Raw genomic sequence first — 22553 nt, forward strand, 5'->3', positions numbered from 1 at the left:
GCTGAGCGAGGATGGGTGGGTGGGGGAGGGGGTGGCACAGGGCGTCAAAGCCGCGACTCATTCACACTGACAGCAGCCGACGCTGTCCCAGCTTTTATGAATCCATGCGTGTGAACAGCCCATAAGAGCAGGAGTGAAAGAGGGATGAGGGGGTTAAGGATGAGTCAGTGAGAGGATGAGCGATGGAGGTAAAGACAAGTAAGTAAATGGATTAGAGAAGATATATCAGGCGAGAAAGAGTTGAAAGGAAAGAAAGAGAGGAAGGGAAGGAGGAGGAGGGAGGGAGAGTAAAGTTCAGAAGTATATAAAAACTTTTATGTAACCATGACACAAAATATAAACTAGTGTCATATGATTTGTTTAGTGATTCCTTCATCCTGCTTCCATTATCCACCTTTAATCTCTGCTTATTAGCCCAGTTCTATGAGCATCTTTTTAAAATGCATTCACTCTTTTTCACCGTAGACTCCTCAACTCCACTGGGACAAAAGACGCCTGCTAAAACCTTGACATTCACGCAAACCTTTATTTATTTTCAGCCTCTGACGCTGGTGGAAGCGTGAAATACAATTATTCGAGGGCTTGAAACTTTCATCGTGGATAATTGCATTTACCCTACTAACTGGATACGGTTGGAAACAAGCACAATTGTTGTGATTTCCAGTTGTATTTCATGTTGTGTTCTGTTTTAAATCACATGCTTCTATCAGCGTCAGAGGACAATTAAGGGTTTAAAAGACCCTGTAACCGATTTTGTCAGCCACTCACTAAACCTTGACGAAGTGCGACTTGAAAAACTTTTTCTGTGGTTCAAACTGCATCGAATAAACAAATTCACGGAACGCATTTCATCGAATTTTCATAAATCGGTCACACATCTTGAAAACAACAAAACCAATGACAAACACACATCGCAGAGGGAGATGCATATGTTGCATCTGGTCTTGATGGGTTAATCAGATTCCAAGTTTCCAATTGTAGAACTTTTTTAACAAATCAAGGTTTTAAACCGCAACTTTTTATTCAAGCTCTTCTGAGAAATTCCTTTTAAACTAAAAATCTTTCAATGAGGATTTAAACTTCCAATTTCAGGGTCAATGTGCAGAGAAGTCTTGGCGGCTTTTTATCGTCTGTGAAAAATCTATAGACGGAGACTTCACGTGAATATATGTCTGCTAATTGGCAGAAAGGGACACAGACGGGCACACAGATGCTTAACACACGGAGTTTTCTTCTCATCATCTCTCTCACACACACACACACACAGACACACACGCACACACACACTCCTCTGTCTCACTCACACAGACACACACACACACACAGGCCTCTTCCCGTGTGGTGTTGTTTCCAGCCCAAAACCAAACCATGTGTGGGAGCTCTCCTGTGCCGGGCTACACTGTATTTGCCCTGTTGGTAATCGCTCCCTCCACTAGAGAAAAAAGAGAGAACACTGGGAAGTCATGTACAGCCTGACTCTCCTCAGCTTTGAGCTCCTCTGTCTGCTCCTGACAGCCACTGTCTCTGCTCTCGTCTGCATTTCTTCACCTTTTCCTTGTTCTGTTAATCATTACCATCCCTCACTCCTTTCACCCCGTCTCTTCTCGCCTGTACCATTCATTTTTTAAACCCATTTCTCCATCTGCCTGCCCCGGCATGTGCGTCAATAGCTGCCTTTTCCTCCCTTGAACTCTTTCTGTCAGTCTTTCTTCTTGCACCCCCTTTCTCTCCCCACCCACCCCCCTCACCACCTCCCATCTCTTCTACCCATTCCACCACCAACTAGGCATGAAAACGGTGCTCCATTAGGAGTGCCTGGGCTAAGCCCGGTCTGACACACACTGCTTTGATCAGCCGTGAGCTGGGCTAAACACCCCGCTAAACTCCCCAGTCTGAGGAGGCGGAAGGAAGGGGGGGCAAAAAGTAGCGAGGGATGGGACTGGGGAGGATCAAAACCGAGGAATGAGATGGAGATGCAGGCACAATGAAAAGGGAAAACACACAGTCTGAGGAGAGGAGCTCAATTTCCCAAGCTGTCCACTAGTATATTTCAACCCACAATTCTTTTGTTTTACTATATTTTCCTTCACATCTCTTTTTTATAAGTTATCCATCCATCTCTCTCGCACCTCCACTCCCCTTCTCCCTTGACAACTTCCAGGAGGTCTCGACCAAACACAGGCAGCGTCTGCAGGTGCACACCTCACAGGAGCCGAGACACGTGCACGTGGAAACACAATCAGATCAGATGTCTGTCTATGGAGAAGTCTCAGAGCAAATCTTTGCAGCATCTTTCTGTCTTGTGATTAAATAAATATTGTGCCCACTCAAACACACACACAGAGAAAAGTTGTCTGGCAGAAAGAAGTGAGAGAGAGTGAAAGAGAGAGAGAGGGGAGATATATGGAGACCAGACCTCCATAACTGACAACAGTAAGAAAGAAAAAAGAAAAAGAGCCAGAGCTTTGCACATTCATGCCGGCAGATACTAAACCAGCAGCAGCAAAAGGACAAAAAGCTCCCGTCTTCTTCTCCCAAGGAGTGAAGAGAAAAGGGATTTCCGCTCAGTGCTAATCAATCAGGCTGTGATAATGGCTCCCATGCCTAGCTGTCGACTGGAGGGGTCAAGGCATCCCGTGACCCAGCGCCCAGGGCCCAGGGGCCAAAGCCCCTCTCAGAATAGCACCCCAGGACGGACTCCCCTGGCTAATTGTCCAAGCCAGTGTCAGCCTTTTCAATGCCCCCCCCCTCCCCTCCCTCCTCTCCTTCCACTTTCTCCCTCATTCCTCTCTCTTTCTTCTCCCCATTCCCTCCCCTCCTTCCCTCTTCACAACTCTCCCGATTCTCTCCCTTTCTACGCAACTGAGCAATCTCCACCAGCCAGCATGTACCAGCGTGGGGTTTGTGAGGTGGTGCTGGTGGTGGTGGTGGAAGGGGGGGGATGCAGATAGAGTGGAAGCTGGATGAAATAAAGAGCGAGTAGAGCTTAGGAGACACACAGAAACAGAGGGGGGGGGGGTATGCGAACAGGGAGAAAAGTTAATGAAAAGACGTGACAGGGACGAGGAGGGACAGTGTCAGAGAGGAGAGATCAGTGGCGGCAGCGGCAGCTCGCAGGGAGGGGAACGGGAGGCAAGGCAGGAGGACAAGAGAGGGACAGGCAGAGAAGAGGCAGGCGAGAGACTCTCTGTCCTCTCCCCCCCCCCCCTGCCGACACATCACTCATATCGCTGCAGCGGAGTACTGTGACAGGTCCATCATCTCCCATCTGCATATCAATACATTTCTATAAATCACAGCCGGAGCAGCGTGCGTCTCGGGGAGTCCGCTAAGCATCCGCTCGGCCGTCCTCCACAATGCAGCCAGCATACAGAACACAAGAGGACAGGGAGGACATGGGACACACACTCTCACACACACACACACACACACACAGACACACAGACACACAGAAAAGAGTCCAGAGCAAACCCCACTCCAGCTCCGTGCAGTGGCATTCCTCTCATTCCAAGCGCACGCTGCTAATTAACAGCATTAGATCCCACGGACAGAGGGAGAGATTGATGGAGAGGTATTCCGCTGTTGCACTAGCCCCACATCACTATCCTCTGCACCTCTCCTTTGCTTCTGGCTATTCCTTCCTTCTCTTTTTTTGAGTCACAGTCCCTCAGACCCTTCCATCCAACTCTCTTTCCCTGTCAGGTCCTGGTCAGGCAGCGCTGAAGAAGAGCAAAGTCCCCCCCCCCAAAAAATGCAACAAAAAATAAAAATTCAAATCAAATGAATGAAAATCAATGGGCTACTCACTGTGAACCTCCTCTTTTTCTGTATTTCAGTTTTTTCCTGATATGTCACTTCTTATCCTCTTCTCCACTGTAGCAAAGGGGAGTGTGTGTCTATCCCAGCGTGTGTGGTGTGTCAGTCCGATAGAGGACAGTTGCCGTCTGCGTGCATGAGCATGCGTGTGTGTGCATGAGAGAGAGCGGGGAGAGAGGGAGAACGTGTGCGTCTGTCTCTGCGTCTCGCACTGCTCTGAGAGAGCAAGCCGAGGCTGTTTTAAACAGGCTGCTCTCCCCATGTGACCAGCCCAGCCACAGGCAGGAATACATTACAAAGACACACACACACACTCACACACACACACTCTCACTCTCTGTCTGTTGCTCTCTCTCTCTCTCTCTCTCTCTCTCCCACTCCCACCCATCCACACACCATGTCCATAGTGCACCCCCTAGCCACCGCTCAGGGTAGTGGAGGGACCAGCCCACACAGATAATAGATGTGCACACACACATGCACGGACACACAGCCTGTGCACACACATTTACAAACAGTGAGAACGAGAGGAGCAATGGGTATTTAGATGGAAGTGTGCAAGACACACACACAAACACAGTTTTACAGTATAAACACTAATACTGGCCTTGGGTCAGGTTCGGTCCCAGTGGCCGAACAATATGCAGCAAACATTTGATTTTGTGAGTTAAAACAATTAACCTAAAGCCTTGTTATTGATTAATTGAAACAAGTTGGTACAACAACTCTGAGCTTGAGTTTACATTGATGCTGTTGGATGCAATTAGTTTCGCACAAATACCACAAAAAAAAGTTCAGACATAAATGTAAAACAAAAGATGGACATTAATGTGCATCGTATTGTTGCCTATAACAAAATGTAAAGAGCAACCAAGTGAACACAGAATCACACGGAAAACAAAAGAATAATAGATCCAATGCAATTAGAGACAATTCGTCCAATTACATGTTTTGTTCAATGTTTTTGACGTTTGCCTCCCTGGTGTGCTGGTGCAGCTTCACACCTGGAAGCACTGACCTTTTCAGTAATGGAAACCTTTTAAATCTGACCTTCTGTTGCAAGGCTGATACAATTGCATAACAGCTATTACACCTTGAAGAACAACAATGGAAAACACCACAGATGAAGTGCATCAAGTGAAATATATAGTGGTCGCCCCGAAGAAGTACATTTCCAAAATGCCACAGCCATATATATTATTTAAAGCCACAGCAGGATATGATGGTGCGAGTTGAGGTGATGACAAACTGACTCTCGAGAGAAAAGATTCTTGGAAAATAAATCCGACAGTTCGCCAAGACCACAAATCATATCATTATTCATCATAACTAATGCAGCCAGTGCAGCATTCAGACTACATGCATACCAATGGATGGTTGATCAGCTCCTGACACATTTATCATGTAACGCTCAGGAACGTTCAGCGTCACGTCGCTGCTCTGGAGAACCTCAGGACTGAAATGAATTACCGCTGAAAGTCATTTATTATCACCATAATACCCAGGAGGATATTTTCTATGATTACGAGCACAATTCAAAATGCCAGTTAAACACATCAAGGCCTGAAGGTGTGACTGTGCCAGAGCCCCCATACAAAAGACATCTGACTTGGCCTTGTCTCACAAAGCCAGACTCTCTCAGCATTGTGGAGGTAAGACTGGCTGTACTCATTATTACTTTATAGGGGAACATTTTCTTCCATCAGGATGCAAATTATCTGCTTTTTTGCTGCATATTCACAAATCAATCTCTATTAAAAAAATAAAAATTCCCTGATGTGCCCACAGCTGCTTTTCAACTCACTATTGTGTTGAAATCAATCCCATGCATGTACCCTTGGCTTTTGGAAAAGGATTTATTTATTCATCATGTGATGTTGGCACAGTGTCTGTGAAGTCACACTGTTTATTACCAACCACTGTGCTGCTTGCAAACACTTGGCTTGTGTCCACGTGTGGCATCATACCACTAATTTTGATCTAGTACAAATCTTGTGTAGCAAGCACAGTTTTTTGGATGAAAGTTCTGAGGATTCGCCTGAACAAACAGATGCAGACAAAATCTCATGCAAACAAACTTTTATAAAAGACAACACAGCAAAAACAAAAGAAAATCACACTAACGTGGTAACTGTTACATTGGCTCTCTGGACAATGCAATGTTAGGAGTATTTAGGTTCAATCAAATTTCACTGATTAGCTTCTTCTCTTTATATTGTTCTGGATAATAAGCAATTTTCATATGTTCCTCCTTGTTTGCCAATTTTTGCATTGACATGACATGTATTTCCCCCCTTAGTGATTACATGGCTGTGTTACATTTAATGTTGTGTAGTATTAGTTAGTCGGCCATTTCTGTGCAGTCTCCACTGTGGCTGCACAGGCTCCATCTCCATCACTGCAGGTGAACTAATAACTACGACTAGTGGAGCTGGTTTATCAGCTCTGGTCTAGTCTCTGTTAAAAGGCTGCTATCAGCTGCTGCCAAGGCTGATTGAGGCAGAAAGGGATTTTGACTACATGGCACGAAGCCGTCACTGATACTGTGGCTGTGCACTGGCTGTTAGGAACCACATTATCCGATAATGGGTTTTAACACTACATGCTTGTTGCATGTGGGCAGTGAACTGACATGTGCTGGCTGTTATAGTGGAAGTACGGTCCTCCTGCACTCCTTCATACCTGATGGACGCAGTGCAGCAGCAGATCCCTGGAGAATTCATCCTTCCCTAAAGTTAATATAATAAAAGCAGTAATGAGTAATAACTGTAATTACTGTACAGTGACAGAAGTGTTACTATAGATTTATATATTCACCCGTTAATGTAGTTCCCTGATTTGACCTCAATTTATCACAGTGCCCTTCATGGCAATTAGTAATAACTGACACAAAGGCCACAAATTATATAAATGTCCCTGAGAGAAATAAACTTTCTTCTAAAATAAAAAAATGAAAATCAGCTGTGTAATCACATCCTGCCTGAGCTTTAATGAGATTGCATTAAAAACAATGACGCAAGTACAGATTTTTGGTATTAATCACTTACTTCTATCAAGTAATGTCTTACTTTAATATGTAATAGTTGCCCAATTTAATTTAGAAGCTGAATAAATCCCAAAGTTGAGAGGACTCTGCTTAAAAGGAACTCGGTTGATGATAGAACTTTCCATCACATTAAATAAACATCTTTATCGTTGAATCATTAATGTCAAATTATTGGATTAAATCTATAAAAATCTTTACACCTATATTTTGACTGCTGTTGGACACAGTACCGTACAAGTGGTGTTTACAATCAGAGGAGCTGTGATTGGAAGAAGACAGGATAAGACTCTGAGGAGTTGCCATCACCGCCCCCCCAGGAGGAGGAGACAGTCAACCAATTACCACCATGATAGACAGCCGGTGACAGAAGACAAGACAGGAATGGATAGGTGAGCCAATGAGGACAGAGGCAGAAGTCTGGTGCCATGCTATGTGTAATGTAAGGTATAAGCTGGAAGACAGACAATAACCAAAACTCTCTGTTCCCACACCTCTAGATTTGCTGTGTGCGGAAAGTTCCCAAATGTTCTGGGAACACAATGAAACATTTCCTGAACTACATTAGGGGAACATTGACTTTTGGGTTCAGGGAACGTTAAAAAAAACACCAAAACCAAACAAATGATGGCGGAGAACTGGGTTACAATGAATATAATGCAGGAGTACACATCCGTGAGAGTTTTTCTCCTTTTTGATCTCGGGCATGAAACCACGGCTTTGCCTCCAAGCCGGACCTAAGTGGATTGACTGATTTCAAATGCCCTCTTCAGGGCACGTCAACAGATTATCATAGGGTCCCACCTGACAGACAAACACCTTCAGTCAATTTCCAAATATCCACAGCTCAGTGCAGATGCGGGGACTGATGGAAGGCATCAAATGAAACTTGCCACCGTTAAAATCAATTTAGGCAAGTAGGTCAGATATTCTCTTGAGAGCCATCTCCTAATACAAGGCAGCCGTCCATGTGTTATATTTGGGTTTGTTAAGCGGGTTAAATGTTACTTATATTGCCCTTGTTAAACAGTTTTGGGTTTTTTAGGCATTGCTTTTGGCACCTTGGCCTCAATTTTCCTATTTTTGGGCCAAATGTGCCAGTCAGTACTTTTATTGGCTCTAGTGCTATAGAGGAGAAAAGCTCAGAGGGGAAACTGCAGTTGCGGTTCCTTTACTGTACGAAGTATGCAAGTCTAGTATCTGCCAAACAATTGTTTCCTTGAATCCCACATCAACTCCGTCCTCTCACTGACCATGAACTCTTGAGCCAAACTAAAATAAAACTCACTTCATCATTAGCACCATAGTAATTACAGCCGACCCTCGGTGCTCAGGTTCATCTTCCGTATTTCTTTGCCAGGAATAACTTCTTAGAACAAAGTATGGAAATACACATCCCCTGGGATTGCATAGAGCAAAAAGGCATTAGTCTGAGCAAGGGCATCCATGCTGAGCAGCGAACACTGGCCTACAGCCACAGAAATCATAAACAATATAATGGTCAACAACTTCTTTAAATGTTGAAAGTCTCAAATTGGGGAAAAATAAATGAAATTATTAAATCATAATATTATTTATAAGCCGCCATGGAGAGTTTTATTGTTGGATCCCGGTAGGAGTAGTTGTTACCAAGGCAACATTCAATAGGGATTCAAATAGAGAATAAATAAAAGATAAAACAGTCTTGCACCACCACTGTGTTATTCTCTCTCATAACACATTACATTATGTAGTCTTTGGCACATTAATAAAAGCAACTCGAGTTGAAGAAAAGGAAGAATTTGTCACTGACATTGTTGAAGGGCAAATTGATAACAGGGACAATATTCAATGCATACTAGAAATACAACAAACAGTATTTCTTCCCATTACCCAACACAGCACATAATACGAATCACTCTGCTATTTGGGCTTAATGGGGGAAACAGTAAATCACCATTAGAAACAAGCTTAAAATAAAGAAATACACAGTTTTGTGTGACATCACAATGTGCATCACAAACTTTATGTGGCTGCACATTCAAACCCTTAAAAAGAGTTGTTGCAGGCATTGGGATATTTTTAGAAAACGTTGAATAGAGCAGATGACACTAAAACATCTCACTGCAGTCTCTCTCTGCAGATAGTGAGAGCATTTGCATAGGGTCAGCTGCAGCAGGATTAAATACTCGATGCAGCAAAGTGGCTGATCAAGACTTGATGAGGCCACAAGAATCCTCCTTTATATAGGAAGTGGTACAATTTGTTCTGACTTTCAAGAACTTTGCAATTAATGACTTCAAAACCACATTTTCCAGTTTGGCACAAGGCCAAGGAGCTGCCATTTCAAGATTAATAACGAGGTTTAGCCAGTTTGATTATTTTGGATCTTTCTCATCTGATTCTGCATTAGGCTCATGTGAAGCTTGTTATGACTGACTTCAGATTCTATATGTTGTTAACAGACAAAAGGTTGTTTGGGCTATTTACAGTAGCACTACACAGACTATGCAGGTCTTCTTGTCGTAATTCTTTGCTCACCCTCAAGAGACCGGATTTCCACAGTTGTCATGTAATGGGTTTTAATGGATTTCCATCAGTTTTTATAAACTGGTCAAAACAAAATGCTTTAGTGATCATTAGAATGTGAGAGGGACTCAAATCAAGATACATTTTTACCATTCACCTGTGGATTTAATAATATTGATGAGTCCTTGACCGCGAGAAGTGAGAAGAAGTTACTGTGAGAGGTGTTATTGATTATTCTGTTGATATCATCTTCCCTTCTGAAGCCATTAGTGATCATAGCACTCAGGAGCCTGAATGAGGCAGCTGGTTTTGTTTAATTGAGCTTTAAAAGCCTTTGAAATTTGCAGATCGGCAGTAATTGAAGTGCTGTGAGTAGTTGAGGTGTTGCAACAAAAGACTGATGATGAACCCATAGGTTAACAATCTGCCTAGTGCAAGGAGAAGTTTTGGGTGTATGGTTGTTTTTTACATCCCCACAATACAACCAACAACCACCAGGAGTTCCACACTTGAGTCACCTTTTTGTTTCCTTTCTATCCAAAACAATTCCATGTTTTTTTTATGGAAATCTTGACGAAAGGCCTGTCACCAGAACGGCCCTAGAACGAGCCAAGCCTGACTGAGTGTTTATTATTGTAAGCATGACGATGAAGGTTTTCCGGAAATGCTTCAATGGAGCGTGGAAGAAGAAGACAGGGGCCTAAGGCGTTGCTACGCCAGGGCGTCCGAGGCCACAGCCCTGAATGTTTTATGAATAGCCCTGGATCTAAGACAAAAAAACAACTATTGAAAAAACCCAAGTAGATGTTAAGTCCTCCAAGCAGCTGATCTGCTTTGTACTACTTGGCATGTGCACATTTGGTGTTTACTACGGAGAGAGAAACGGTAGCACCTCTTACAGGGCTTTCCATTGCTGGCATCTGGGGGCAACTAGTGAGGTTATACACTAAGAAAAGACTTGACTGCTGTGGATATAAGAATCTTTTTCAAAAAAGACGGGATGAAGGTAAAGAGGCACTGGTGAGGCTGGAGGAGGAGTAATCTCCTGTTGCTGTAGCAGCAGGTGAGTCAGGATGAGAGCGTGCAAGCTCCAGTTGGTGAGGAAGAGGGATCTTTAGCTAGCTATGGGGCTTAGTGGTTTTCAAATGTTAGCGTATAGCTTTGTAAATCATCATGAATAACACAACAGGGACAGGAAACCAGAAAAGGCAACAAGAGCAGAAGGAGGAAGGGATACGGTTATGATAATCTGGAAAATATGTTATCAGACACAGTTTCCATCGACTACAATGCAGCAAGTAAAAAGTGTTATGGAGAGTTTTGGGTGTTAGATCTAATTTGGTATATTGGATTCCCTTTCACTTAGTATGCATGGTCTTGTTTAGAGTTGGCCTCTCTTACCCAGGATGACACAGTACATAGAGGAAGGTCAGAAGAAGATTCATCACATATTTGGGTGAAAAGACGTATCCCCAGGACCCAAGGCTGAGTACTGAAGCCAAATAAATACAGGAAAGTACAAAATATCTCTGCAAGAATGTACTCTGATGTTCTTGGATACAGATGAGAAGACAAAAGTAGCGTTAGACTAGATGAACCAATGTTTAAAAAATATTTCTCAAACAGAGATACTCTACAAAATCGAATAGTTTGTAAACATTTTGACTTTGTTGGCACCTTTATGAAAGGACAGCTCAGATTTGGTGAAAGTAATACAACCCTTAACATGTGGCTCATCTACAAAGACTGCCTGATTATTGAGAATACTTCTCCTTAAGACCTCGCCTTTTCAAGTAAGTCCCAGATGGACGGACACATCAGAATAACAGGAACTGATACCTAATGTGGCATTGAGTCAGCAGCACGGCCAAATCTGTCCTATTATACTATCTAAGCAGTCTCTGTAAATATCATTTAACATGTACAATACAGCTACTATCATCAAAAAGTGCAAGATAATCAAATCAATCTTGCACTTGTCAACTAAAGGTCATCCTAATAGTTTTGTACTCAAATTAAAAAGGATAATTCACGTGAACAGAATGTGCTGAACAAAGTCCCTGGCACTATTGCAAAGAATTCTCGAATTTGAAATTCAATACCGTGAATTACAGGTCATGAGTTTATTCTCTGCCATACACTAATCCTATTATATCCCATGCAGAGATAACAGAGTACAATAAGTGTTTGAAGCAAAACTGATTCCGTCATTTTCTAAAAGGTTTTAATTATCAGCAGATGCCAAACTCTGCCTCAGGACTGGGATCTCATTGAATATAATCACCTTAATCAAAGCATTGTGAATATGTGTTGAAATACATGGACATTTTTACCAAGGAATTGGCTTATTAAGTGTAATTGTTTGAGAGGAAGGAAATTATCACAGCGATTACAAATATTAATAAGGCAAAGTGACTACTGGCCTGGAATAAAAAGGTTTAATATTATTTGTGACATTGCCGTCCTTGAATCTCATTGAGCAAAAATGTTTTATGTCTCTTACTCCTCAGGCTGAACATCGTCCAAATGGCTTCACATCAGTACAGTGCAGTTAAAATACCACTGGCAACTTCAGATACATACAAAAAAGTACAATACGGAGAAGCACAAACTAACTGAGCCAACACTGATGTACAACTCTTAGAAAGGAAAATATTACAAAATGGTCATTGCATCACCATGTACAGCCTGTCATGAATTATGGGATACATTTTACTGTGCTGCCTCCAAAGCAACACATGAACTTCGGGCAATTTTCAAGCTACTAACTTCATTAGATGATTTTTTTTGCCGTGAGCGTTCTGATCAGTCTTACATTTGTAATATCAACAACCTGGACACAAAACCATTTATTTCTAAAACTTATGATTTTAAGATCTTGAAATGTTCTTTATTTCTCATGACAAAAACAGTGTCTAGTTTTTGAAAATTACATTAAATATTTTTGCAGCCAGTTAAGAAGATTCAAATTTCTATTTAGGACTCAATTTCTAGACGAAATGTCGTTTTACACTGCCAATCATTTGAGTGGAGTTGAGTAATTCCACGTGAGCAGCCAACTGATGGCGTGTGTGGTTTCATCAGAACACGATAGGATTAATGTCCATCTTTTGTTGCCCTCCTGAAGGGTTGCAACACACTTACATCATCTTTTCTTAAATATTAAATGTCCCTGCTGTGTGTGTGTGTGTGTGTGTGTGTGTGTGTGTGTGTGTGTGTGTGTGTGTGTGTGTTGATAGAGGTGGCATATTTGTGTATAGGTAACACTGTTTACGTTTCTTTGACAATGTGTGTGAGATAAGGAGCATGTGCAAGTGAGAGAGTGAACCTGTGTGTATTCAGATTTTCTTTATAGAGGTACAACTAGACAGTGTGTGTGTGTGTGTGTGTGTGTGTGTGTGTGTGTGTGTGTGTGTGTGTGTGTGTGTGTGTGTTTGTGTGAGAAAGAGAGAGACAAGAGAGTGTATGATAAATATTCAGTGTTTATCAGCATGTCTGGGCGTGTTGGCTGAGGTCAGGGAGATAGATTTCTCCTCGCTGGGAGACGGCGACAGCATTGCACTTGATTCCCGGAATCATAAACAGCATCTGGCCCACAAGCCTCCATCAGCGCTAAGCTAATATTTATTTGCGCTGATAAGACGAACACAAAATGTCATTGTTGGCCATGCAGGGTATTATGTTTGCCTGTTGGTCTGTTTGCCCTTCTAAAATTGGAACGCTTTAGCAGTGATATCGCCGCAGGTTGTGTTGGTGTCATTACGTCAAACGCCTGCGCGCATCTTCCTGTCGACTTAGGCAGAAGTTAACACACAATGGCGATGCAGGGAGAAGGGATACATGACAAATAACACAACAGATACTTCACTAGGTTGTTTTTTAAGTCTTTGGTTGTTTGTATTGGGTTTATCATTAGTTCAATATTTCAGAGCTTGTAAACAGGAGTTGCTGCAGTTTGTACTTTGAGTGTCAAGACTAATTTGATGACTATGGTTATGTTTGTATACTTTTACTGTTTATACTCATCTACAAAAGGCATTTCAATGCTGTTTCTTTGGCTGAGTTGTACCACCTCTTTAAGGTAAGTTATCTTAACTGGTGGAAAGCTTTAATACAGAAAATTCAACTTATGTGCAGACTTTAAACTGTTTGAAAGTAAAGCAATGCAGCCAATAACTTCTGCTATTCAGTTGTCACTATTAAAAGTACAATAAGTAATATATAATCAGTAGTTGACTGCCCTATTGGTGATGATACTATCATTCCAAGCCTTGAAATGACAATGGTAAAATTGCAAACACAACCACGTCAAACTTAAGAATTCAAAGGTAACTTGACTTGCTCTGTGGTCATGAAACAGCCAAGGGTCTGCAGTCGAATACTGTGAATTCAAACATTGGGTTTACTGTGTGTGGACATGGAGGAGGCTCAGTGCATGGAGGAGGCTCAGGGAACCTCCAGGTGAACCAGAGGGGATTGGCACCGCTGAGACTAGTTGGCCATCAACTCACCCTGGATTCAAAAGGCAGAAGCTGAGCCTCCAGAGGGAGAAGGACTGACAGACATGATAGACACACACACACACACACGATAGACACACACACATACACATGATGGACACACACATGGGAGAGATACAACGAGCCGAGCTGAGCTGGAAAGCAAGCAACCTGAAAGAAGTTATGTGTTGGACACTTTAAGTTGAGTTCTGACTTTATGTTGTAAAAAATGTACGATGCTAAAAAGCAACAGCTTTGACCCCGCTGGCCTCTGCCACACCGTGAATCTACTTGACCAAATGTCACAACCGTTTCCCTCCCACCTGTTGAATTGAAATGAGATCACTCTTGCTAAATCAGTCTTGGTGTTTCATTCTGCTTTTATGATTGTTTTTCTCAGTCAGTGAAACTGGGCCAGGTCGCTTTCGTCATTCGGGAGCTGTAATAAAACATTAGTTTTACTTTTACATAACCGAAAACTATTGTTCCTGCAACGTGACGTACTTGATATTTCCCTTGGTTAATAAATACATTGAAGGCACCTAACATAGATAACACATCATAGCACTTGCCTCCCTTTTGTTTTGCAATGTCATCATCCCCCTCTCTCTCTCCTTTATCCCAGTTTTCTGTCTCTCCCACCTCTTCTCTTTATCGCCTTCACCCGTATCATCTTTCCCGCCCTCTCTCTTCCCTCTGTTGCATAACAACATAAAACAGAGAGTAACCTGACCCACTTAATGTTTCACTATGTGTTCATATAGTCCAATAGATATGAGGCTCAGGGTTTGTTAGAGATACAGTGAGAAGAGAAGGTATATGATAGGAGCATCTAACAATTTAAATGCATCTTCATTTAGGATTAAAGGGATCCAAATCAAGATATTTGTGATAGTGTCGCCAGCGTTGGTGAGCTTCTTTGGTTCAGGGTTACATCACATCTAAGGTCCTCTCATCAGGGCTGTTGGGTTGTACCAGGCTTCAGGCCGAAAAGGAGACGGTGACTTTGAGGTTTGGGTTTCTGAACTTTGGAACTCACTCCCTTTGGACTCTGCAGATCTGTGTAGTCCCTGGACATCCCCCAAAACCCTAACTCAACACCAATCCCTTCAAACCTCTCTTGATTTTCGCCTCATACAGTATTGCGTCTTCTACAGATGAAGAAGCCTTCTTTGAGTTGAATACACATATTTGCTATGAGATGATGTAACATGTTTTCTAGCTGTGGCTCGTTCATTTCGTGCGGACGCGTCACTTTGTCGTGCCGAGCGTTGACACATTTCTCCTGACAGCCACATGCAGAGATGCTCCTAGTTTGACACCAGTCTAATCACCAATCTGTTAAATATTAGCTGGATTAAGATCGTGTTGGACTGTGGTGCCGTTTTTTTTTTTAAACCACCAACGCATGCAGCAGTGTAGGACTTGACCCCTAAAGTCATCAGTCAAGCCCGTTTCCCACAGGATTTACACGCAGGCACGTTGCCCCTCCGCTGACAGCACCAGTCAAATACATCACAACAGGGCGTTTAAAAGCTGCCAGTCTACGGCTTATCAGGGAGTTAAAATCCTCACGCAAGACATTCAAAAAAGTTCACTTCACATGACACTGCTGTGCACTTTGGCAGCAAATCAGACCCCCTGCTGGGTGTCTTGTAAATTAGGAAGGCACTGACTGGGCAGATAGCTTTGACTCAAGTCTGTAGAAACGGGATGTGAGTGACAGAAGCCCTGAGGACGGAGTTAATTACGTCTCAAGCTGACTAGCTAACAGAACATTTTTGTCTACAAAGATCTGTTTGATGACTGAGATGATTAGTGCCAATCACAGCGCAGGCAGCCACACGTTCTCATAACGGGTACAGTGAGGACTCTGCAATGCCAGAAGATAATTTCACAACAAAAATCAAGTACTGCTTTTACTACACAGACATTTTATCCATTGTACCAAACACTAAGTCTTCTTGACCACCTGTCGAGCAGCAGGATGATCTCAGTAAGGAGGCGTTGCTTTGATATGTAATGTGCTGATTTTCTGTACATGTCAAATAGAAGATTATTTCAAGGATAGATTTATGTAGAGAGATTTGAAAGGAAGGTTAGCAGCATTTGAATTAGGCAACAAGATATTTTTCATATCAAGAGCCAATTCAGTTTTCATCACATGCTTTACAGGCTTTACTCACAATATCCCATTGACCTCTGCGATGTGCTGAGGGCATCATGCATGACTTGCCCTGGTATCAAACGTTGTGGTGATGCCACACACAAAAACTGTTGTTTAATTGCAGCCCAGAGAGAAGAAACTAAAAAACTCTTATAGTGTCTTTCGCTCACTATTGTCCATGTTGCGTCAAATCAGTACAAAGCCCCTGAAGTCTTGTAAGACAAGATAAATAAGTTGTTTGCACAGAGTTGAGGTCCAGCATCTTAATATAAATATCTTGTGAGCACAAGATAAGTTTGTCTGTAAGTGAATTTTAATTGTGAAGCACTTTTCAAAACCAATATCACCAAGTGCTGTACAAAACAAAGTTAAAGATAAAAACAGGAAATAACTGAGGAAAACACAAACAGGAGGGGAACTACACAGCAGAATGACCCATGAGGACTAGACCAAGTTTTTAAACAACCTTTTAAGGTTATAAGTGATATTTAAATACAGACCATTTACCATTGCATGCATTGAAACTGTTGACGGTCTCAGGATGGTTCCAGAGGGTTGGAGCCCTGACACAAACTGCCAAGTCATCTTTAGTTTTAAATTATTAACTTGTGCGCACAAGATAGAAAAATATCTTTTGGGACCTCATAGGCTCCGTGAATCAGATATACCACTATGACAACACTTTAACTTTCTGAAGGTACAGTCCTAAACTGACTTGTCAGCTCTCTCACCCAGGGCTGGCCCTGGCAATGTTGGCGCCCTAGGCGGGATTTCAGAATGGCGCCCCCCCCCAACATACACACGCAAATTGTCATGCATCCCCAAGAACTTTTGGACTGTATACAGATGCACACACAGGCAGACAAAATTCTAAGCTATAAAAATAATAAAAATATAAAAAGTCTGAAATCAGCTGTACTGATAGCATATCATGTCGACAAAAATAAACATTAATGATGTCTGCATTTGGGGTGATTCTACCTCTATATTGTTCTTTCTTCTCCTCCCCTACTTTGCTGCGCTTTCTGAATCTTGCACCTGATAATTTAATCCTTTGTATGTGCTTGTGTGTTTCTGTCTGTTTGGACACAACTGACAAATGTGTGGATTAAGCAGTGTTTGGCAAGTTACTGAAAATTAGTAATTAGTTACAGTTACTAGTCACTTAAGTAATTGAATTATCCCACCAGTTACTGTATATCAAAAGTAATTAGTTACTAGGGAAAGTAACATTTAAGTTACTTTTATTTGTCAAAAAAACAGGGGAATCCAGCATGTCTGTTTAAGAAGAAGATCAGCTGCTGGAGATCGCAAATGACGGCGGCCTTAAAAGTATGTTTGAGAAAACAACTCTAGTCTCACCTGTGGTCGTGCTTGTTGGGCTGGAGCCTCCATCACCTTCCTCCTGGTGCTGGTCCTCGTCATGCTTCCCTCTGTAGATGAGAAATTCTCCTTCCTTGTCCTCCTTTCCTGTTGGAAAAACCCGCATCCTCTCGCACCTGGATTCTCGTTGTTAATTGTCGTCCTTCTCCCTGGCTGCATGCGTCCTGACAGGTGCGCAGCCGGAAGGAACCACTGTCTCCTTGTTCCCGGTTGTTCTAGTTTGTTTAATTGTGCGTGTGTGTGCGTGTGTGTGCGTGTGTGTGCGTGTGTGTGCGTGTGTGCGCGTGTGTGCGCGTGTGTGCGTGTGTGTAGCAGTCTGGATCTAATTGTCTGGGTATGTATGTCCTAGAGGTCCCACCCCTCATTTGGACCAAACCATTAAGATGGATGACATCACTACCCCACCAAAACAAATTACAGACACGTCAAATAAATGTTTCTGAAAGATGGTGTCTTTGTTTTTAGGGAAGTTTTTTGTGTTTTATTATTATATTCAACACAAACACAACAGCACAGTCTAGCCGGGCACAATGACAACTGACATTGTCAAAATAACAGACATTGTATATTATGTATTATGATCAGTGTATCACTACATATCAGTACATACTTTGTAGGTATAAATTCCAATAAATGATGGGTCCCTTATCAAAGGGAGGGTGACAGGCATATTTTAAACTGATATTTAAGGTGTTTATTTTCATACTGAAGTGTGTCCAAGTGCTCATTTTTCTGGTAAGCTTGTTTTTTAATTATTTAATGCATATTAAAAAATAGGGTGAAATGTTGTGATTGGCAGCTGAGACCGGCTCATCGTTCATACTAGGGATTAGCTTCATTTCCTGAAGGAGGGAGGAGGTGGAGATTCGGCCGTCCATCTTTTAATTTGGTTTATTGACTAAACTGTGACATTCTCCTGACTTTAAAACACTACAGACTAAATAACACGCAGCCAAATAAGCTCTAACTGCACCCATGACTGCTGCTAATAATAATGAAGCTCCTCCAAAGTGCTTCTTAAATAAATATAAGCAAATCTAATTCAGCGAGAGACAGTTATGTCATCATCGCTTATAGAAAATGATGATACAGCCGTGTTTGGAAGAAAAAAATAAGGATTTGCTCTGCAACAAGGATTCTGCTGGGAGAACTAATCCCCAATTAACCACATACATAAACATTAGATGTGAGCAAGTTCAACAATACTTAGCGCATAAGGAGGAGGAAGGAGGATGTGTGGGGGGGGAGGCAGATGATGCTGGTGTGAAGGAGCCTTGTCACAGTCGCTGCTCTGATGTGATTGGATGTTTCTGATGAGCTAATGAAAAGTGCAACTTCAGCAAACTGTCGACTCTGTAACAGGATTATAATGTGGTCTAATGCGAGTATAATTAATGATACAAAGCAAATGCCAAATTAAATCTGACTGAACAGAAGCGTTTAATTGACTCACTTTCTATTTGCAATGTCACACCACTGTGACAAAAACCCTATAATATACTGGAATCTACTATTTTGACTCAAAGTTTCAAAGTTTGAAGATTGTTTCACTTTGTATTGCTGCATTTCAATCTGTTCAGTCCCTCACCTTCTGCAGCCAGCGGAGGAAATGCGCATGCTGCAGACCCATTTTGCCAGAAAATGAACCCTGCATTGGAAAATAAGTGAATCCTGAGGAATCCAATCTCATCTCATATTCCACGGGGGGCAGAGGTAATAACTGTTGCTGAGAGGCTACACAGATTAGGTTTGTGTTAAGTCTGGAGGTAAAACTCATTTGGTTTCAACTATAATCACAGGTATTAATTGGTGATGCAACCAATACAGGAGCAGTTTCTCCAGGAGGACAACAAGGGGGACAAAGTGGTTTTGTGCACTTTGCTGAATCGAGACTTGCAGGAAACCAACGTCAGCTTGAATTTAAAGCATCTCTAAAATTGAACCTGTGGCACAGTCTCATCGATTTGCCATTTAGTTTGTCCTCAGGATCCTCTCCGCACCTAATTACTCTTGTGTTTCAGGAGGGAACTCAAAGATCAGTCCTATTCTGAACCGGCAATCTAACGAGGAGCCTTTCCACCATCTCCATCCCAACCGCCGCAAAACCATTAAAATTTAAAGCTCTTATTAGCCCTAAATACTCAATATGTCTCCATAAAAGAGGCCCATTGAAGTTGAAGCAAAACCAGGAACAAGATTAGTCCGGCGTGTGTCGCCTGCCGCATGCTCTGTTTGTCGGCTTCAATTATCCACAACACTCTGCCTTAATCCTTATTGCAATTAAAATTCCAATTAGAATTGGAAAAACATATCCAGACACAGAGAGGCAGGAAGAAGACTCTGTAAATATTGACCTTCCACACTCCCAGACACAGTGGGAGAACACCAATAAAAACTCTGTGTGTACAATAGCTTGGGGAGTCTCGGAATTTCAAACGCTCCATGCATATGCGATCGCCATTAGAGGAATAATGTTGGCTAAATAACGGCACATTGATTTCACAAATGAAGTAATTGGATAAGGATGATTGCATTAGCATATTTAAATAGCAAAGCGATCGCTGCAAATTTCATTTTCCTCTCATTATCTGGCATTGATAACTGCTCTGATACAGAAACAATGAATATTCCACCATTTTTTTCGGGGTTTGGCTTTTTTCTTATTGCTCAGCATAAAAACTGGGGTTTATGATGAAATATAATATAATATGGCTCACACACATCACATATTTACCTGTTGTAATAAGTAAAGTACTGCAAGTATAGTTAGTGTATATACATAGAATTTGTTTGTTGGTCTTATGTGACTGATCACTTGACCTTACAACAGCACAAGATGACGACAGAATCTTAATTTTAATCAAATCTCCAATAAAACTGTGACTTACAATCTGATTAAATCTGCAAACCGCAATAAAGAACTCACATTACGACGCTATGAGCTAAACACAACAGCACAGTGCTATCAGCTGTCAAATCAAAGCCCATCTACTTCAAAGCCCTCTTGTTCTTATACACTTTCACAGTTTGGGGCCTAGAACAAGTGTCTGTTTTCTATATTTATCCCAGATGAAAATTCGTTTGCCTTCTCCCTAAGCCAGCACCACAGTCCAATATCCTGCTGTGTGTTAAGGGACGAATCAGAGGCTAAGAGAACACAGAAGTTCTTCTGAGAGAAAGAAATGTTATATTGCTCACACACACACACACACACACATTGTGCATATGGAGTTTTACCAACACACAATGAGATACACTTGAGGCATGCAGATGAAACGCTCAAGTTAAAAAAAGAGCGTCTCCTTTTTTTCAAGAAAAAGAGGGTTCTAAAAAAAAAAGGTGGGAAAAAAACTCTGAATTCTGAAAATGCAGAAAAAGCCCAGAGAGTCAACCGCAGCTTCAGAGCTTCACACATGCCAGGGTGAGAACTTGGCTGCTGGGGGAATGTGTCAAAGCAAGGCCCCTGTCTGAGGAGATTTAGGCCTCAGCCAGAGATGAAACGAAGCCTAACCTCAACACAGAGCCTTGCGGTCTTCTGCCTCACTCTGCATGTGTGTGTGTGTGTGTGCTTGCATTTCTCACAACACAACAATGTGTGAGTCCATGTGCATATTCTGGATTCTTTCATGTATGTGTATGTGTGTGTTGGTGCATGTGCGTGCGTGCTGGTGTCTCACCACACTTTCCTCGCTCAGATCCCTCAGCCTCGGTTCTGCGGCACAGATTTCATTAGCAGCCCTCTGGCTTCCCCTCCGCCATCTGAATCTAATCCTCTGGCTTCCTTTGACATGCATCTGACTAATGAACGTCAATATTTTGGTTAGAGCGACCAGGATGTAAAGACAGAGGGTCTTGGTTAGGGTGAGGAGAGTGAAGAGAGTGATGAAAGGCGTGTGTGTGTGCGCGCATGTGTGTGTGTGTGTGTGTGTGTGTGTGTGTGTGTGTGTGTGTGTGTGTGTGTGTGTGTGTGTGTGTGTGAAAAATGGCTTGGTTATTGTGAAACCAATGTCACCAGCCTAAAATTAACACAAGCTTGAAGAGCGAGGACTTTTGTGCCATTTGTGTGGTCTTAAAAGTTTCAGGTTCCACTTGTGGTTTAAGGGTTTAAGTCAAAAACAAATTACCAGCTGTTTATCAAATTAATCCATACGGACTCGCCCTTCTCCTCTACATCTGGAAGCGTGGCTTTCATTTGCAGTTTGAAATGCCGTAATGTACCTGAAGTAGTCCCGCCTGAGGCGATACTGCAGCATTCCACGTAGTGTGTGTGTTGTGTGTGCGACTTCAGGTCAAGCGAAGAAGAGACTCTTGACACTTGTCAGTGAGAGAAGCCGGAGGAAGTGTGTGCATGTCCTCTCTTTCCCATTTTCACTTCTCTTCGCCCTCCGAGAAGATGAGCCGAGTTCATATGCTCCCCCCCCCCCTTTCAGCCGCTTCTTCACAATCACTCACTTACACACTTTCCACACCTGGGAGCTACCGAGTACAACACACAGTATTATACTGTTGGCTGTGAATGGCTCCACTCGGAGTATTTAGGGATTAAGCACTTCCCTCAAGAGCAGCTCAGTGGTGAGAATGAAGGAAGAAAAGTATTTCGCTTCCCCTAATTCCCAGATTCCCTCAGACACCCGGGGGGATTAGAAACACTGACCATCTTTTCAATAAGCCAGTTTCTCACCTGTTTTTTTTTCCTCTTTCCTCTCAATGCATATTCCCACCATCCCTGTGTGTGTGTCTAAGGGAGGCAGAGAGCACGAGTAAAGACAAAGAGACGCAGTAATTACAAATAAAAATGTTTCCCTGGAAGAGCAGTTCAGACTAAATTTGCAGAAAAGTAAATACATTCAGTGAGGCAGGGCAGAGCCAAGATCACACACACATGAAGGTGAAACTTCCTGCACTAATAAATAGTGTCATTAAATTCATTTCCCAGGACGTCATGGTTACAGCTTCACTAGGATTCGGGGATATTTGTATTTCCACACGTTGAGTTTGGTTTGGGTTCGGGCCTAAACTTTAAATGTGGATGTTTCGCGCTCGGGAAGGAGATTCAACGGCACTGCACAAGACAAACTCTCAGTCTCGTACAGTCCAGTGATCTGATGCACAGATGCTCATTGTGACCTGGACAAAG

The 22553-nt window shown here is 42.4% G+C and overlaps 1 protein-coding gene across 1 annotated transcript in view; it reads right to left on the minus strand.

Annotated features, from left to right (window-relative positions):
* The window catches only part of cntfr (ciliary neurotrophic factor receptor), a 195071-nt gene extending 191057 nt beyond the window's left edge, over positions 1-4014 (minus strand). Inside the window, exon 1 of the mRNA XM_061073663.1 lies at positions 3808-4014. The gene's annotated coding sequence lies outside the window, so the exon portion shown is untranslated. The remainder of the gene's footprint in view (positions 1-3807) is intronic.
* Positions 4015-22553: the final 18539 nt, after the last annotated feature.

The sequence above is a fragment of the Limanda limanda genome, chromosome 1 (genome assembly GCF_963576545.1).
Source record: "Limanda limanda chromosome 1, fLimLim1.1, whole genome shotgun sequence".
Taxonomy (NCBI): Eukaryota; Metazoa; Chordata; class Actinopteri; order Pleuronectiformes; family Pleuronectidae; genus Limanda; species Limanda limanda.